The sequence below is a fragment of the Rattus norvegicus genome, chromosome 3 (assembly GCF_036323735.1).
Source record: "Rattus norvegicus strain BN/NHsdMcwi chromosome 3, GRCr8, whole genome shotgun sequence".
NCBI classification, from domain to species: domain Eukaryota; kingdom Metazoa; phylum Chordata; class Mammalia; order Rodentia; family Muridae; genus Rattus; species Rattus norvegicus.
This window is the reverse complement of record NC_086021.1, coordinates 163,913,365-163,931,177: the sequence shown is the minus strand read 5'-3', so window position 1 is coordinate 163,931,177 and position 17,813 is coordinate 163,913,365.

Sequence of the window (17,813 nt, the reverse complement as noted above, 5' to 3'; positions counted from 1 at the left end):
AAGTACCCCACATTCCATAGTGTAGAGTAACTTGGTATGTGTTCAAGGAATGAAAAGGAGGCCATGGGAACAAAATGTTAAGTCCTATTAGGAAGCCAAGCACACAATTCCGTGTAGGGTGCTTGCCTAGCACTTACCTGCCAAAGTCAAATCCCCACTATCTGAAGGATTAAGAAAAATCAAAATCAAGGTTCTGGGCTGAGCCTTGTTTGAGAAGAGTCCTGGTCCTGCCGCCCGAGAGGCTTGTCCTAGCAGTAAGACTCTCGGGTACTCTACCAAGGACAGCTATGTTCAGATGAGAATAGTTTGCTCTTAACATTGTATCCTAAGATATGAAGAAGAAAGTTACCCATGGCTTGTGACTTCCCGTGGTATCCACCCCTTTCTAAACCTGCCCCTGAGTAACATGTTCCTCAGCCCAAGTCCCTTCCTGCTTATTTAAGCACAAGGAAGGAAAAGCGGGTTGAACACAGTCCCTCTCGAGTATAAAGAAAAGGCTTGGAGGAACTTGATTTCACAGACTGCCTGCCTGTGCACGATCTCAGATCCTGTTTAAAAATTACTTTAGTTCTCTAACACAGCTTATCAATGTCTCCGCTCCACAACTGAGCGAAGCGAAGTCCTCAGAAGTAAGTTAGCATGTCTCAGATCCCCTGTATAAACCTGTTTAAAGCAATGGTTCTGACGTGGGAGATGACGGTAACTGGTGTTCCAGATCAGAAACCTGTCAGACCCTGGCTCTACTAGAGGTCTGCTGTGAACAAAAGAGACATTTCAAATTGCTGAACTGTTCCAATGACATGAGCAGGAAGTTCCCACACAAGCAAGCTGGACTTCACACATACTACGTGAAGTCCAGGAGCACAAAATACCTTCATAACTCTTCATAACTTGGGATTTACACCTTAATGTGAGGGTCCTTCCTAATTGGAAATGTGGCAATTAAGTTATCATAAGTAGAAGAAAAAAAAACTCAGACCAGGTCGGTTGTGGTTGCATGTGCCTGTCAGTAATGCTAGCACTTGGGAGGTAGAGACAGGAGGATTGCCACAAGTCTGAGGCCAGCCTGGTCTACACTGTGAGGTCTTATCGTAAGATAACAATAAACAAAACCAAACAGTAACTACAAACGAGCCAAAAACACCTAAAAAGAGCACTTATGCTAAGGAAACCTGCGTAGAGTTCTGACTACCCTGAAAAATCCATCCAGAAGGCCCAGTGGAGTAGTCAGAGGGTGACCCCATAGCTAGAGGTCATTAGCAGCCATGAGAAGGGGTACCTGGGGAGATGGCTCTGTGAGTAAGGTCGCTTGCTGCCAACTCCAAAGACCTGAGTTCAATTCCCAGCCCCAGATGATGGAAGGTGAGAAGCATCTCCCACAAGTTGTCTCTGACATGCAAACTTTAGTGAGGCACGCTTAGCCCTCATCCCACAAAGGGATGAGAGGGCCTGGTGAGGTATCTCAGTGGATAAAGTGCTTCCAAGCCACCATGAGGACCAGATTAGTAATGTGGTCTATTTCAGTGTCAGGCACGCTCTGACCTTAAATGACCTTAAAGAGGAAAAGTTATAGATAGATCTGATAAGATGGCTCAGCCCTTGACACATAATAGAGAGATAATAGATAGACAGACAGACAGACAGATGGATAGATGTAATAATAAAAAATACTTTAAAGAAGGAAACTTACTTGGAAGTTATTTTATTGCTTAGTGGGGTAAGAACATTCCAAGAATAAATGCAGTAATAAAAGCACCAAAAGAGGAGAAAGAAGTGTTATTTGTGGTCCAGCGCCTAGAACCCATTCTGACCTGCTGGGCTAAGGCATGTAGACAACTTGTTTAGACTTTAAGCTGAACTTTTACTGGCAGAGGTGGGGGTTGAGTGAGCATATTTGGAGACTTTACCTTCTTGGCTTCCCAGAGACCACCGTGGATTGAGTTATTTTAATGCCAGTTAATAAAGGCATCCAGTCCCTGGGCATTTATTGAGCATGTGTTGTGTGAACATTCTGTCCTGTTCATCATTGCAAAAAGGCAAGTCTTACACAAGGTTGCAAACCAGGTATGGATGGCCTCCAGGCCTCAGCCTGGTGTCCCAGGCCTGATCATTGTCGTTCGTTTGTTTGTTTGTTTGTTTCTGTTTCTGTATTGGTTTTTTCTTTCTTTCTGAGGGTCCCACTAAACTGCTCAGCTGCCCTGGAACTCATTCTGTAGACCAGGCTGGTTTCAAACTCACAGAGGTTCACCTGCCCCTGCCCCTGCCCCTGCCCCTGCCCCTGCCCCTGCCCCTGCCCCTGCCCCTGCCCCTGCCCCTGCCCCTGCCCCTGCCCCTGCCCCTGCCCCTGCCTCTGCCTCTGCCTGCCTCCCAAGTGCTGGGATTAAAGGTGTTCGCTGCCACTGCAGCTGCCACTGTCACCACCACTCAGCTACATTTTTTTAAACCAAAAAATAGGCCTTGTGCTTAATGTTTTCTTCTGGTAGCAGAAATTATTTAGAACACAGTAACTTTTGTTTTCTGGAATTTCATTCTGGTTATAAAAAATGACATAGATATGTATCTGTCCCTCTTACTTGAATGCCTTTAACTTTTGGAAGAGTTAGCTGATTTTTAAAATTATGTAATACATAGAGGGTGAGGCTGGGGATATAGCTCGGGGGTAGAGCACCTGATGAGACCCGAAGTTCAATCCTTAGCACAATAAAACAATAATAAATTAATAATAACAACAGCAATAACACCAAGGGCTGAGGACACAGCTCAGCAGGTAAAAAGTACATGTCGTGCAAGCCTGATAACCTGCATTTGACCCCCAGAACCCACACAGAAAGCGGGATGCGGGGGCTGGTCAGCAAGATGGCTCAACCAGAAAAGGCACTGGCTGCCAAGCCTGACACCCTGAGCTCTCTCCCCAGAGCCCACATGGTGGAAGAGAAGCAGGTCCCACAAATTGTCCTCTGACCTCCATACCTGCTCCATAGCTCGAGAGCACATACATGACCACCTCCACGTACATACAAACGAGTGTGGACACATCTGCAATCCCAGCACTTCCTCCGTGGGACAGGAAATGAGACAAGAAAATCAACCAGAACCTACTGAGTGAGCCAGTCTGGAGTGGGAAGCAGAGAGACTCCACCTCCACACAGTGGTAGGTGGGAACCGACTCCCTAAAGTTGTCCTCTGAACAAATCAAATTGATGACGGCAATGATGATGACGACGACGACGACGACGACGACGACGACGATGACGACGACGACGCCGCCGCCGCCGATGATGGAGATATGATTGAAGTCCTCGTGCTAGAGTTTAATAAACATTTCTTTCCCCCATCTCCTACCCACACTGGTAGCTGGTGACCAACTCTGGCCCTGCCCTGTTTGACCTGAACTGATTCAGGATCACGGCAGTGTTAATGGGTGCAGATCAAACTTCTCCACAGGCTTTTACATCTTTGAACTTAATGAGATTCTTTTAGTGGTGCTTTTTTTTTTTTTAAAGAGGAGTAAGACAGTTACTGTAGAGTTTGAAACTATCTTAACAATAATGCCACAAACCAAACCTGCCACTTACTTGGGACTTTCTAAGTGTGCTCTACTAGGACAACCCTACAAGACATTTCTTAGATGAGAAAATGAACCAGGGAGCTCTGGTTTGGGTTTCTACATACGTGTTTGTGTGCCCCCACAGGTGCACATGCATGTGTACCGGTGTGGGCTACAGGTCCACACTGGGTGTCTTTTTCAATCATGCATCACCTTTCTGGTTGCTGTTGTCTTTTGTTTGTATTCACTGAACTTAGAGCTTGCGAATCAGCTGACCTGGCTGGCCACAGAGTCCCAGGCACCTTCCTGTCTCTGCCTCCTCAGCTCTGGGATGATAGGCACTGCCCATTTCACGGGGGCACGGAGGGTCACACAGGCCCTCTGTGCTTGGCATGGGCCTTACCAACGGAGCCATCTCCCCGGCCCCTCAGGAAGGTGGGTTTTGTGTTTGTTTTGTATATGTTAAAAAAAACAACCCAGTAACTTAACTTGGTCATTCAATCAGTAAGGGGCAGATTCAAGATTTTCCTGCAACACCTTCTCCCTCTGGTAACTTTAACTTCGGTTACATGGTCATCTCTCTGCTTCCTGTTAAGTAAGTATGGGGTGAATCCTAGGGACTCCACAAATGAAAAACACGAGGAATCCAAGAAAGCATGTGAGTAAGTGAGTAGTCTAAAACACAGGGAAACTGCTATGTTATAGGCTACCTGAGACCAGGAAGTCAGAGAAAGCGAGAACACCTTGCAGCATTCATCGTTCTTGCCTGTCATGTGCCACGCTGCCCCACAGATGTTCTCATAGGCCCGGGAGGCTGGGTGCCTCCCATTGGCCCCCAGGATTCAGGAAGGAGAGGACATTTTTGTCGGATTATTTTGGTGTCTGAAACTGGTATCTTTCTTCAGCCTGTAGCCCTTCCTCAATGGCAGCTTTTGAATGGCTGTCTTCAGGACTTGTAAAGTCAGGCAGAGCAGGGGATGAACCCCCTGAAGAACTCCTGTCAGCTCTGCCATTCCCCCACCAGCCTTTCTAACCCATGGACATAGGGCAGCTCTGCTCTGACCCAAGAACCCATCCCCTCCATCCCTTGCTCAGGGGATTAAGTGCCTGCCGGAGAAGCATGGGGGGCAGAGTTTGGATGTCCAGCACCCACATAGTAAGTCAAGTGCAGGAGCCCATAAACATCTGTAACCATAGCATAGCCGGGGTGGGAAGGAGACAGGTGGGTCCTGGGAGTTTATGGGTATGAGTGGCAACTCCGGGTTCAATGAGATACCAGGCCTTAAAAAAAATATAGATAACAATAGAGAAAAATACCCCAAATTTACTTCTAGCCTACGTACACATCCGCATGTATGTACAGACACATCTGCATATATGCATAACACACTAAGACACACAACTAAGAAAGTGGATAGAACTGTTCCCAACATGTTTCATACCGTTATGGAGGTACACAGATTTAAAGTGCATCTTCTGTGTTAACACGGAGGAGGAGAAGGAGGAGGGGAGGGGAGGAGGAGGGAGAAAAGAAAAGAGAACATGGAAAATGAATAGGAAAACCAGTGAGTGGTAATGAGATAGTGAGGTGTACAGAGGGCGGGGTGTCAAGCCTGACAACCCGAATCCCTAGGATCTATGTGGTAGACGAGGAAAACTGACTCGTGTGGAAGGAATAAAAGAAGGAATAAGGACAGAGGGGTGGAGGAAGGGAAGGAAGGAAGAAGGGAGGGAGGGAGATAGGAAGACAACAGATAACAGCGCAAGCCCAGAAACAAAAATACAAGGTCTGGGCTTTCTCCTCTTCTCCCCTCTACTGAGTCTGGGAAGAGATCCATCAGGAAGTCTCCGGAGCAGAGCGCGGTGGCCGCCTGGGGGCAGTGCAGTCTCGCGGAAAGATTTTGCAGTCTGAGGCCGGGTTTTGGCGTCAGTTCTGCCCAGTTTCCTTCCCTTTCTCTCCAGGTGATTTCCTCGACTGAATTCACCCTTATTTCAGGTTCCCACTGAGTTGGTTAGGGAGGAACTGGGGTCTACGGCCTGGGGTGAGGCTCACTCACAGTGCACATCCATGTGCGAACATGCCGGAAACCGCCAGGCTCCAAGTTCCAAGAGGCAGAGTTAAACAAATAAGGCTGGAGGCGCGTCTTTGAGCCAACAAACACAACTGACTTAAAGGTAAGAGTGCAGGCTGGTCTCGAATACTGCTAACAAGCACAGGTTGTGGACATGTCTCATTTTCTTAGTTCTCTAAATGTTTTTGGCTCTCCATGAATGATGGGTGGAAAAACCCCTCCCCGCCTTCAGGAGCTTTTTAGCCCCTGCTGTCCTTGGTGCATTGCTCTATCAGGACTCTTCTCTAGGTAGGCGTCTTTGCCCAGTGAAACCCTGGAGCAGAGTCTGGCCCTCTGCGCACATTGCCTCCCCATTCAAACCTACGTGGCCCCAGGCATCGTTGGTGAAAGGGCTGCAGAGGGACTTGACCTCACAAGGACTCCACTCTCTTTATCACCATCTCAAGCCCCGCTCAGGAAGTTTTCTCTTCTCTAACCTTAAGAGCCCCTTTTGTCCCTTAGTCAAAACCAACTTCCTGCTCTAACACCCTAGGGTGATTTTAAAAACAAAAATCTGTTGATTACCCTCCCCCCTTTCTGGGATGGCTGCTTACTGTTCTCTGAGCATAGGAAGTACTTTGAGGCTTCCATACCCTTTTTTTCACATGGTCACCTTATCTGAAATATGTTTTCTGTCTCTCTGCCTGATGAATTCTTTATCCATCCTTACGTCCTAAATGAAATGTCACACAGCTGCAGCTCCAGCAATTGGGAGACAGAGGAAGAAAGATCGGGAGTTCAAGGCTAGCTGTGCAGCAAGTTCAAGGCCAGCCTGGGCTTACCCCACCTCTGCCCCCAATCTCTCCTGTAGCTTCTCCTGACTCCTTCCCTATGCAGTTCATTCACATCCCTCGTGCTTCCTTCCCTATTTTCACTTAGCTTTATAGTGCTTCCCAGCTAGATGATGAGTTCAGTGCAGGGTTGACAAACTGGGCAAAGAGGCAGTCCTGAGGTTCCTCTGCCTCGTTATCTTAAGGCTGTCTCTTCAGTGGTAGGTTGCCTAGCCTAACACTGAGCACACAGGAGGCTGGTGTTAAACCCTGCTGGATATGATCAAAGCTGGGAGACATTGGGCAAAATGTGGTTGTTCTTTTATTTTCACTTTCTATTTCCACTTCCCAGGGGATTTAGGTAACTGGTCCCAATTTCCTTTCTTATCATTTATAGTCCTCTGGCCATATGCATCCCATTACAACTTCATCTGGCTGTCGAGGGCCAGCTTTCGCAGGCCTAGCCGCCCGCTCACTCATGCCTTATATCAACCTGCTGTTCTGTGGGTGTTGTTGCAGACACTGAGCAGGCAGCCGTGAATGGACACTTTCCTAGCACTTAGATTAAGAGGAGAGCCTGAGACCAAATAAACAAAGGGGATTTCAATGACTCCACATTCGAGTACGGAAAGGAGGTCACATGGTATGGAGAACCAAAGGTTTTTAGAGGGAAGAGCCCAGCTATACTGGAACATGCTAAGAAAGCCTTTCAAACAGGGGACTGAGCAGGCACACTGGTCCTGAGCAGGGACAAGTGATCAATAACTGCTATGTAAGGAGATGGCTTGCGTGTCGCCCTTAGCTCTCTGCCAACCCTCCAAAGAGTCCTCAGTAGTTTTGGTCCCCTCTGGGAATTCCCTGGAGCCTTCACCGGCTTACCACTTCATTCAGAGTTTTCTCTCAACAAATCTTGTCGACCATCTGACACCTACCTGATCTCTTAATCTGATCTTGGTGCCTGGTGTGCCAACTTATGGGGTTAAATCTTTCTTCCCATGTGATCTCTTACTAAGATAATATCTCCTTCCCTGATTTCCTCAAGAAGTTCTGGGTTGTACTCTCTTCAGGAAAGGGCCAAAGATTCAGATGGACATCCAGTTGTAGCATGGGGTGGGGAACCCAAACCCCTATTTTGACACTCACAGGCGATTGAGCCTGGCCTCTACCTCTGCAAATCCCAGCATAAGAATAATAATAATCTTACTATTTTCTATTCCACAGTGTTGTCCAGTGGGCTGTTAGGCCCAGATAGCGAGCGAGTCATCTTAGATGCCCAAGTGGTTACATAAAGGGGCTAGAGAGCTTCCTGGTGCTGGAGACATGAAAAGCTTTAAGTAAGCCAGGAGCCCATATCGAAGCCAGATGGTTCACTTTACAGTAAAGATCACAGGGCCTGAAAACTATGAGGAAGGAGGGCCAGCCAGGGGACAAGCTATTGGAGTGAAGATCGTGGCACCCTGTACTTATGAATGGTGTAGGCCTTCTACCCGACAGGCTCCCTGTCCTTAGATTCCTACTGGACTCCCTGGCCAGTTGGATTCTTCTCAGGCCCAGACTAGTGGAGGGTTCAAACAATAAGGGCTGAACGAATGAACCTGTCTGTTCTCTGAAACATCAGGTTCCCCCACATCTTCCTGGTCAGATGCAACCCAATAATTGCCTTTTTTTCTCTAATAAATTGACAAACCCCACGTCTCAGAAATGATATGAAAACAGCTGCTTACCTGTTTTTCTACTGTGTAGAATAAATTTCAATCATTGGAAGAACTCTTTTTTTTTTTTTTTTTTTGGTTTTTTTTTCGGAGCTGGGGACCGAACCCCGGGCCTTGCACTTCCTAGGTAAGCGCTCTACCACTGAGCTAAATCCCCAGCCCCGGAAGAACTCTTATCCATTGAGCATCTCTGCCAGGGGACTTTCAATACCAGCCCTTATGTTGGAACTTTGTGCGTTCCAATCATTACTGATACAGAAGCAGAGATTGGCTTTAGGCAAGTTGGAGCAGGGTACAGCATGCCAGGGTTCCAGTGGCCTCTCTGCACCCCTCCGCCCCCAACTTCCACACATCTGCATCATTGACTCCATATAAAGGCAGCGGTTGTAGGGAAAGATCCACGCCCTCATGCTCATACAGAAGACTGAGTGATGCTTTGGCTCCTAAGGACCGATTTCCTACCTACCCAGCTTCATCTTCACCAGATCCTATGAACGAGCCGTCCTAACGATGTCGAGACAGGAAGTAATATTTAGCCTCCATGTGTGTACAATGCGGTGCTTAGATGACAACAGAACTATGAACTTTATGTTCCTGGAAAGAGGTCCCGTTTACCTCGAGCATTCGGACTCACTTGACTGGAACTTCAGTGACAGGGGAGAGGTTGGAACGTTCTGAGTCCAGAGCCAGACACTTCAGCCATTCACTGCCCATCTCTCTGTGTGAGTGAACATCCATGTGACTACTGGATAAATCCTTTGGAACTGTACAAGCCGACTCTTAGCATCTACTAACTCAAAAGCTAAGAATGTCCTCAGACACCACCTGAGGCCTATAGCACGGGAGTCGAAGCTTTGCTGTAACCCACCTGACTGCTGTTTCCCACCAACGTTCTTCAAAATTGTCTTCTTATAACTCTGTTTTGCTACAATAAAAACTTCATGAAATTGTTACCCTATTGTAATAGTTTTTTTTCCAGGGGTGGGTAATCTAAATTTTTGTTTCTAGATCATAGCCACTCATACCTTCAGAATAAACTCTCTTGGCTCCTATTGTGTTTGGTTTTGGAAACATTATCAGTTTCGAACATGAAATGTCCCACAAAGGCTAATGAGTTGAATGCTTGGTCCCTAGCCACGGGTATTACTTTGGAAGTCTTAGTACTTAAGTTAGTGGGATCTACTTGACCAACATGAGTCATAAGTCCTTTGAAGACTGTGCCTGCTCCCTGCCCCTTCTTTCCCTGCCTCTCTGTTCCTGCTACCATGGTGTTCTGTTTCCTCGTGAGGCCAGAAGAGTAGAGATAAGGACTATGAACTGAACCCTCTGAAACCCTGAGCCAAAGGAAAGAATTCTTCCCTTTAACTAGTTACTTTGCCATGGTGACACAAGTGTATTCTTCCCTTTAACTAGTTACTTTGTCATGGTGACACAAGTGTATTCTTCCCTTTAACTAGTTTCTTTGTCATGGTGACACAAGTGTAACTCTCAGAAGGCCAGAGGCTTCAGCGCCTCAGAGTTAACAGCTTATCTCACAGGCCTCTCCTCTAATCTGCTCCCCTAAGGCAGTCAGTTCGGTGCAACTCAGACTCACCCAAAATGCATCTCAGTGAGGGATGAGCTACGTAAGATTGACCTGAGATCATTGGGGTCACCATTGAGATCAACTGTCTTGATGCAGTTAACGGATATGGAAGCCTCAGCCCACTGTGGGCCCCATATCCTAGGCAAAGTTCCAACCTGTGTAAGAAGTACACGTGAGCAAACTGTACACACACATGTATGCATTCACCCCTCTGCTCTTCATTGTGGACATGATGTCACCAGCTGTCTCCAGCTCCTGCTACCATAATGTCCCACACATAATGGCTATAACATAGAACTGTAAGCTAAAAGAACACTTTCCCCCTCCCATACATTGTGGTCCATAGATGTATAGATCTGACTGCTGAGTCTACCAGGATTAGAAGGATTAGGAGCTGCTGGACTAGGTATGGCCTTGTTGGAAGAACAGTGTCATCGAGGGTAACCTTTGAGGTTTCAAAAGCCTACACCAAGCCCAGTCTCTCTCTCTTTCCGTCCCCCTCCCCCTGCCTCTCCATCCCTCCGCCCCCCCCCACTTCTCATTCCTCCCCTTCCCACCTCCTCTCCCTACCGCCCATGAATAAGGATTTAAAGCTCCAAGCTACCGTCCCAGCACCATGCCCGTCTGCTTCCTGCCATGATAATAATGGACTAACCCTCTGGAACTGTAAGCAAGCCCATAATTAAATGTTTTATTTTATAAGAGTTTCCTTGGTCTTGGTGCCTCTTCATAGCAATAAAACAGTAACTACAGCATTCGGGATCTTTTATTAGAGCAGCAGCAGAAATAAAACACAGACAAAAGGAAAGTCTACAATGTCTTGGGTCAAAGAAGAAAGACAGAAAGCAACAGACAAACATGGGGTTCCACCACTCGCTCATACTTTCTTCTATAAGAAGGAAAGCAACGTACGTAACGAAGAGATTAGTCTCTGCTGATTAGTTTCATGTTCAGCTTAGCACACGTTAAGGTCTGTGTAAAGAGGAAACCTCAACTGAGGAAATGCTACCCTCAGGTTGGCCTGTAGGTAAGCCTGTAAGGTATTTTCTTGATTAATGATTACTATGAGAGGGTCCAACTCACTCTGGGCAGTGCTACCCTTGAGCAGGGGGCCCTGGGTTGTATAAGAAGGCAAACTGAGCAAGCCATAGGGAGCAAGCCAGTAAGCAACATTCCTCCATGGCTCCCAATAGAATTCCTGCCTCCAGCTTCTTGCCTTGAGTTCCTGCCCTGACTTCCCTTCATGACAGACTGAAAGCTCTAAGATGAAATAAATCCTCTCCTCCCAGGTTGCTTCCAGTCGTGGTGTTTATCATAACAACCAAAAGTAGACAGGGGCATTCCTTCCTTGAACTCGAGTACGTGATGTGTATGAGGGACTTTGTCCGAAGCCTCCCGGAGTTGCAAAACTGGAGTTACAGTAAGCTCCCAGAGGAGATGAGACCTTGTGTGCTTCCTACACCCTCTGACTTGCTCTGCTGTGCCATATGACTGGAACAGGGAGCAAACTCCCGAAGCCCTTTGGTTCCAAACAAGCTCTTTAATTCTGTCCAGCAAGGACAAGAGCCTAGTTCTAGACTCTTCAACGCTTGCAGGTAATTTAGAAAAGCCGGAGTCGGGGTTGGAGATTTAGCTCAGTGGTAGAGCGCTTGCCTAGCAAGCACAAGGCCCTGGGTTCGGTCCCCAGCTCTGAAAAAAAGAAAAAAGAAAAAGAAAAGAAAAGCCGGAGTCAGTCTTTACTTGGACGCTGGTGTTTTTTCTCACCCTTTAAGGACTACACACTAAACCCAAGGGCTGGCTGTTGGAGACGTTTCACAGAACATTGTCAGTTATATGTAGCTCATCCTTCTTAGCGGCTGCGACAGGAAGAAGCTCTGGAAAACTTCTGCTATGGTTTGGATACAGTTTCCCCGGCACCAAATTTCATGTTGAGGATTCGCTCACTAGGGCAACAGTGTTGGATTTCCCCATAGGAAGGGATTGCTGTAGTAACGGTAATAATAGTAATAGTTCTCATGAGAGTAGGTAAGTCATATCACCCTCAAGTTATGAACCCTGCCACTGCTTCCCAAAAAGTCAGGACTACAGGTTTGAGCCACCACTCTGTCACACATGAGGCTGGCACCATCCTGCGTCCCCTATGCTCCTGAGCATGCATGCACTTCCCCCCGGCATTTTCTGGCACAACTCCTTCAACAGAAACTGAGTGTGCCCATGCTACACTGTCACCTTTCCAGGCCGGTGACCTACCTAGACCTCTCTCTTCACAAATAACTCAATTTAAACATTGTAATAATTAAGACAGGACCGAGCTTTTCAGGGTGCACTGAAGGTTGCTCAGGTCGGCAGAACTGTTTTTGAAGAGGCTAAAAATAATTTCTGCTTCTGTGCTCTATAGATTTTATACTTTCCTTCCCTTCCTAAGGGGTAGAGGGGTAGACCTCACGTTTCTGAAGCAGGACAATGGTACTATCTGGCTTTGTTTGAATGTGATCGTTGCCCTTACATGTGGCGAGGAATAAACTCCACAGGATGAATCTTTTCACTATAATTAGGATTAGAATTCTGACTTGTTTTGCGTGTAGTTGGCAGTAAGACTTGGACAAGTGTACCATGACATTCCTCCCTCTGCGATCATACTGTGATTGTGAAATTTTCCTCTTTTCAGTCAGAGTCCTCCTTGCTACACTGGCAGAAGCTGTTCATGTGCCTTGGACCCCACTGGGTCCCACCAGCTCCACTCACTCGGCAGTATCTCTGCTGAGAGCACTGTTTGCTCGAGTTACTGATAAAGCACCTGAGGCCATGCCTAGTGAGCAGAAACTCCTCTACCCATGAGGGAGAAAGATTATGGTGTGCCACCAGATACTCAGGACTGACACAGGGACAGGACCATGACTCCAAACTCTCTCACATGGGAAGAAGGGCAGAGAAGAAGTCAGCCGCCAGCCATGCCTTCTGTGTTTTATCTTTGGTTCTTATGGATTAGCTGCTGACATGATTTCTAGAAGGATTTTGTTTTCCCCCTGTAAGAGCTGAAATGAAGTGTTCCAAGCTGGGGGACAGGGGCAGGAGTGACTTGATGTCGGTGTATTAGGTATTTATAGACTGCCAATAAACTGCTTCCACTCTTTGGTGTTAGCAGTGATGGTCGGGCTGCATCTTACTCGTTTCTGTCTCTCGGCAGCAGAGGAAGTTCAGTAAATACCTGTTAATAACAAGTCAGACATATGCTATGAAAGTGGGGGTACCAGCAATGAGCACCAGAGAAGCCCCCTCAAAGAAGAGATGAGTGTGGGCTGGGATAGTTAGAAAGGGACCCGTGGGAAGGGTGAGGGAGTCTCAAGGAAAGTGTCACTGTTTGAACAGAAATGGATGAGATAAGACCACAGATGTCCAAACGAAACTCCACTCTCTCACTAACTCAGTTACTTAACTCAACAAACTCCATTTAATCTCAGTGAGACTCGTTTTCTCACAAACAGCAAGAGCGTGGCGATGCTTGTTTATTTTTTAATTATTTTTGAGGCAGGGTCTTTCTGCACAGCCCCATCTGTCCTGGAGCTCATGCCTTCTGAGGCCTTGGCTTAAAGGCACACACATCTTGTCCAGCAGGGAAGAAGGAAGACTTATGTCACAGGAGAAATTGCTACAGGAGAAATTGCAGAACGAGACATCCAAGATCTAACTTTACTTTCTGAGTTCCGTTCCCTTACCAGCACACACAGCCACTTCACCGGTCTGAACATTTTCCTGACAGGATTCTGGAGTTTGTAGGGTCACTGTCATTCTGGACTTCAGTATAGCACATTTCCCATCATTCCACCTTACAGTAAGCATTTTCCAGAAAATTGTAGTACGACACAGAACTTAAAACCATCAAGCTCCTTCCCTGGGCCCATGATATAAGTCAGTGCATAGTCTGTGAGTCCTCTGGGATCTTCGAATCTTCTTCTTCTGATCCCCCCTTTTTCTTGTTTTAGTTCATTTGTTTTTAAGACCTCACCTCATGTAGCCCAGACTGGCCTCACACCAGCTGTGTAGCCCAGGATGCCCTCATCCTCCTTTCTCTACCTCCCCAGTGGTGGCAGGCCAGGAATGAACCACAATGCTGACTTCCTCCTGCCAGCCAGGTCCTCCTTCCCACACTGGGCTCCCTGACCCCCACCTCAACCCCAATTCAGGGCCTCAGACCCCACCAGATCCCACCAGCTCCACTCAGCTGGCAGTGTCTCTGCCAAGAGTGGTATTTGCTCGTGTTCCTGATAAAGCACCGGGGCTCCGGGAGGGCAGATAACTCAGCTGAAATCACAGATTCTGGAGTGGCCGTTAGATCTGAAACCAGCCCTTTGATCCTCTGGTCCTCTTCCTACTGTGCCATGGGTTTCCAGAAAATGAGCTAGAAGACAAGCCAAGCACAGATCTCCCAAGGACCTGAGCAAGGTCATGGGCTTTACCTGCAGGGGGCAAAGCCACCTCACAATACACAGGAGCACATCCAGGCCTGGAGACATGAGTGACAAACAGCCTCCTGCTAGGTGTCCCCCCAGACACAAGTGAGCATGCCTGCTTGACACTTGCTCCCCTCCCCTTAGCAGGGTTTGGTCATGGCTACAGCATCCTGACAACCTATTTAAACCAACTAGCAGGAGCTGTCATCCAAGTGCCATTTCCCACCCACCAGTCTGAGTCCTTGAGCCTCTGCAGCCTCAGAAGAGGGAGTCCTTAGCTGAAACCTCCAGGAACCGAGGGCCCAGAAGGTATGTACCAAACTCTATCCAGATGTTGGGTTTGGTTTTGTTCTTTGTCTCCTTCTTTTTTCCTCTCTAACCATAATCAAAGAGTGAACAAGTGATTTTCACATTATCAAGCAACGCGGGGGGGGGGGGTGGAAATAGTTTCCTTCTTTCCTGGCCAGGTCTGTACCAAATAAATGAACAAGTGGCTTACAGTCTCTGGTAATACAGACAAGCACCCGAACTCACAATTCCTGCTTTATACACACAGCAGAAGTACCAGGCAGGGAGACCATGTTGCAAACCCTTCAGTAAAATTCACTCGGCGAGGAACAGTCAGCTTCCAGAATTGTTTACCTGAGCTCGAGGGAGCCCACCTGTTTTAGAATCCTTCTTAAAAAAAAAAACCTACTATTGTGCAAATAAGTCAAACAGTAAAGTATAGATGTTGCTTTATTGGAAAGGAAGAGTCTAGGAATGAAACTTTCTGGTGTTATCTGTGCATCCGGTGAGCCCAGCACCTTCATCATCCCGGGCCGGTAACAACCGGTCATCAGACAGCTCAGACAGCTCACAGAACTGTTCTCTGGCAGCCCAGCTCTCCTGGGGTTAACTTGCTGAGGGGCTAGGGTGAGGAAAAACAGATCTTCCTAGGCTGCAGTCACTTGACTCCCTTCACCCCACACCTGAGCTCCAGCTCCCTGGAAGAGAACCTGAGGAAAGGCAGCTTAGCTGGGGCTGCGCTCCAGGCAGCGGCTTCTCTGCCAGTGGCCACTTCTGGCTGCAAGCTGTAGGCAGGGCCAGGAACGAATGTCACCCGGAATGGGAAGCTCAGTGACGAAGGGACCTTACTTCCAGTCTTCAAAGGATGCCATTTTCAATGCTCTCCTCTGAATTGGTGAGTTTCAAAATATTAGTCCTTTAGACTGTGTGAGCAAAACCAGAGTCTAGCCTATCGACCAGTTAAACACACAGCGAAACAATGACCTTTGAGCCATTTCTGCTAAATCTCTCCTGATTATTCATGGTTTTCTTCAAGATCATCCTCACCTATAAACCAATTTTAAGCCCAGTCTTGGCAATGTGAGATCATGTCCCAGAAATAAAAATAAAAACAGACCAAAAGATCTTGTGTCATCCTTTTAAATTTTGATTAACTTAAATTCAATTATTTAATTAAGCAATTTCCTTGAGACAGAGTCTCACGTGCCCAGGCTGGTTGTGAACTTGTTACATCATCCAGACCGACCTTAAATTCCTGAACCTCCTGTATCTACCTCCAGAGCGCTGTGTGGAATTAAGTGTTCTCTACCACATCTAGATTAATGCTCATTAAAAACAATTATACCACACATATACATATATATGTGTGTATACATATGCATACATATGTGTGTATACATATATATGTATATATATGTATATATATACACATATATATTTCAAGAGAAAATAAAAAGACCCATGTCACCCGGTAAAGTGTATTTACTTCACAGAACCCCTTAGAGTCTCTCTACAGGCCATGAGAAATCCACAGATTTCCCGGGAAAACCACACAATTCAAAACTACATCTTAATTTTGGATCCTTCCTTTCCACCCACAATTATCTGTTATTGAATACAAAAGAACCTAAAACGAAAACACAGGGCCATGTCTGAGCATTGAGCCCCACCCAGTGGAGAAGAAACTTATTCCATATTCTCTTCTCCACAGTGTTTTTATACTGTGTAGCAGATATGATGAAATAATTAATACCCACAGAGTTCTTATTTGTTCTCGAGTATTCTCCCACTTTTTTATTTCATCATGTTTTAGTTTTGCTTCTTTTCTTCTCCTCTAGAAAACTTCCCTCTACTTTCGATATTTAAGTAGCTGTGCTCTGGCGCACGCTGCTTGCTGGAATTTCAGAATCACACTTTCTGGTGTTATTTGGGTACAAACCTTTACAAAATGGTTAGGCACTTAAATGATTATAAAAGCAGAGGGCTACTGAGCACATCTTACTGACAGGTGGACAAAATAGCAGCGGGAAAGAGAAGGCTGAAGATCTGAACCCTCCCCTGTGGCAGGATGGCCCTACTGACATAGATGCAGAAAGGAGACGATCCCTCTCGGAGGAGTCGGCCATGCTGCAGAGCCAACGACACAAAGCACCAGAAAGGCAAACCCAGCCAGCCTCAACCTGCTCTGTGAAAGGGAAGGGAAGGAGTGAGAGCCACCCTGAAGGTGCAGGTGTCTGTGTGAGATGTGTCTGTGTGTCGTCTTCTTAAGACACGGGACTGCACTTGAGACGCTAGCGCTGATGGCTGTGCTTTGGGCACAGTCTGTATCAGGACAGCCATGCGAAGGCAATTACCTGGAATGGGAGCCATTATAGCCCTTTGATTTGCTTCCTCCAATATCCTGTCAGACAGATGAAGAAAAGAGACAGACTCTCAACTCTGAAATAAATTGCAGGTTGAGGTATTCGGTTTCAGCCTCCTTCAGGTTGAGGCTTTCCAAAGCAGAATTTTGTGTGCTCAGGAAACCAAACACTGCATGCTGTTGCTCTAGCATGCTTGCAGAGCAGACATAAGGAAACGGGTAGCCAAATGGTGACAGTTGATTTTAATAGGCTGTTATTCTGTCGAGTGCAGACACTCACTTTGTGTAGGGGCTTTGAAAGGGGCTCTTCCAGGTTCTGCGAGAGTCTGGAGGCACCTCAAAGTGGAAACAGGTCCAACATGTCCTATGTCACTCATACTAGGACTGTTTCTCTTTCAAGCACTGATGCCCATGGGGAGGCATTCAGGCATCAGGCAAACTTGCCAGGGTTACAGTCGGAGTTGGGAAGCCAAGGAGTCAAGGGTCAGACTGGACAGAAGCAGTTGAGATCCAGAGCCAGGATGTTAGCCACACTGAAGAGTTGTTAGAGGAGAGAAGTGGGAGCGGGGAACCAAAAAGCTCAGATGTCTGCGACAGGGCTTCTGACAAATGGTACCTTTGACTGAGTCCAGAAAGACTGATCTCTGGAGGAGAGTGTGCTCGGAGGAAGACTGAGAGTTGAGAGGAACTGCTTCCCTTTAGTGGGGAAGTTTTACTCAGATTTGGGAGAAACCAGAACTGGCTGTACAGCCAGAGTCTGAGTCCAGTTAAATCCCTGTGTAGCTGTAGCTGGCTCTAGTGATCATGGGTAGTGCTGTCAGGGGGGATGCTTTCTGCTGGTAGCAGCTAGCCTGAGGAAAAGCAGAGGGGTGGGCACTGGGACGGGGCAAGGGTTTGATCCATTTATTGGCCAGCCTCAGCAAAGGTAGAGAGGATGCTGTTGTAAATCGCCTTCTGGGGAGCCAGCAACTCAGTCATCACCTGTCC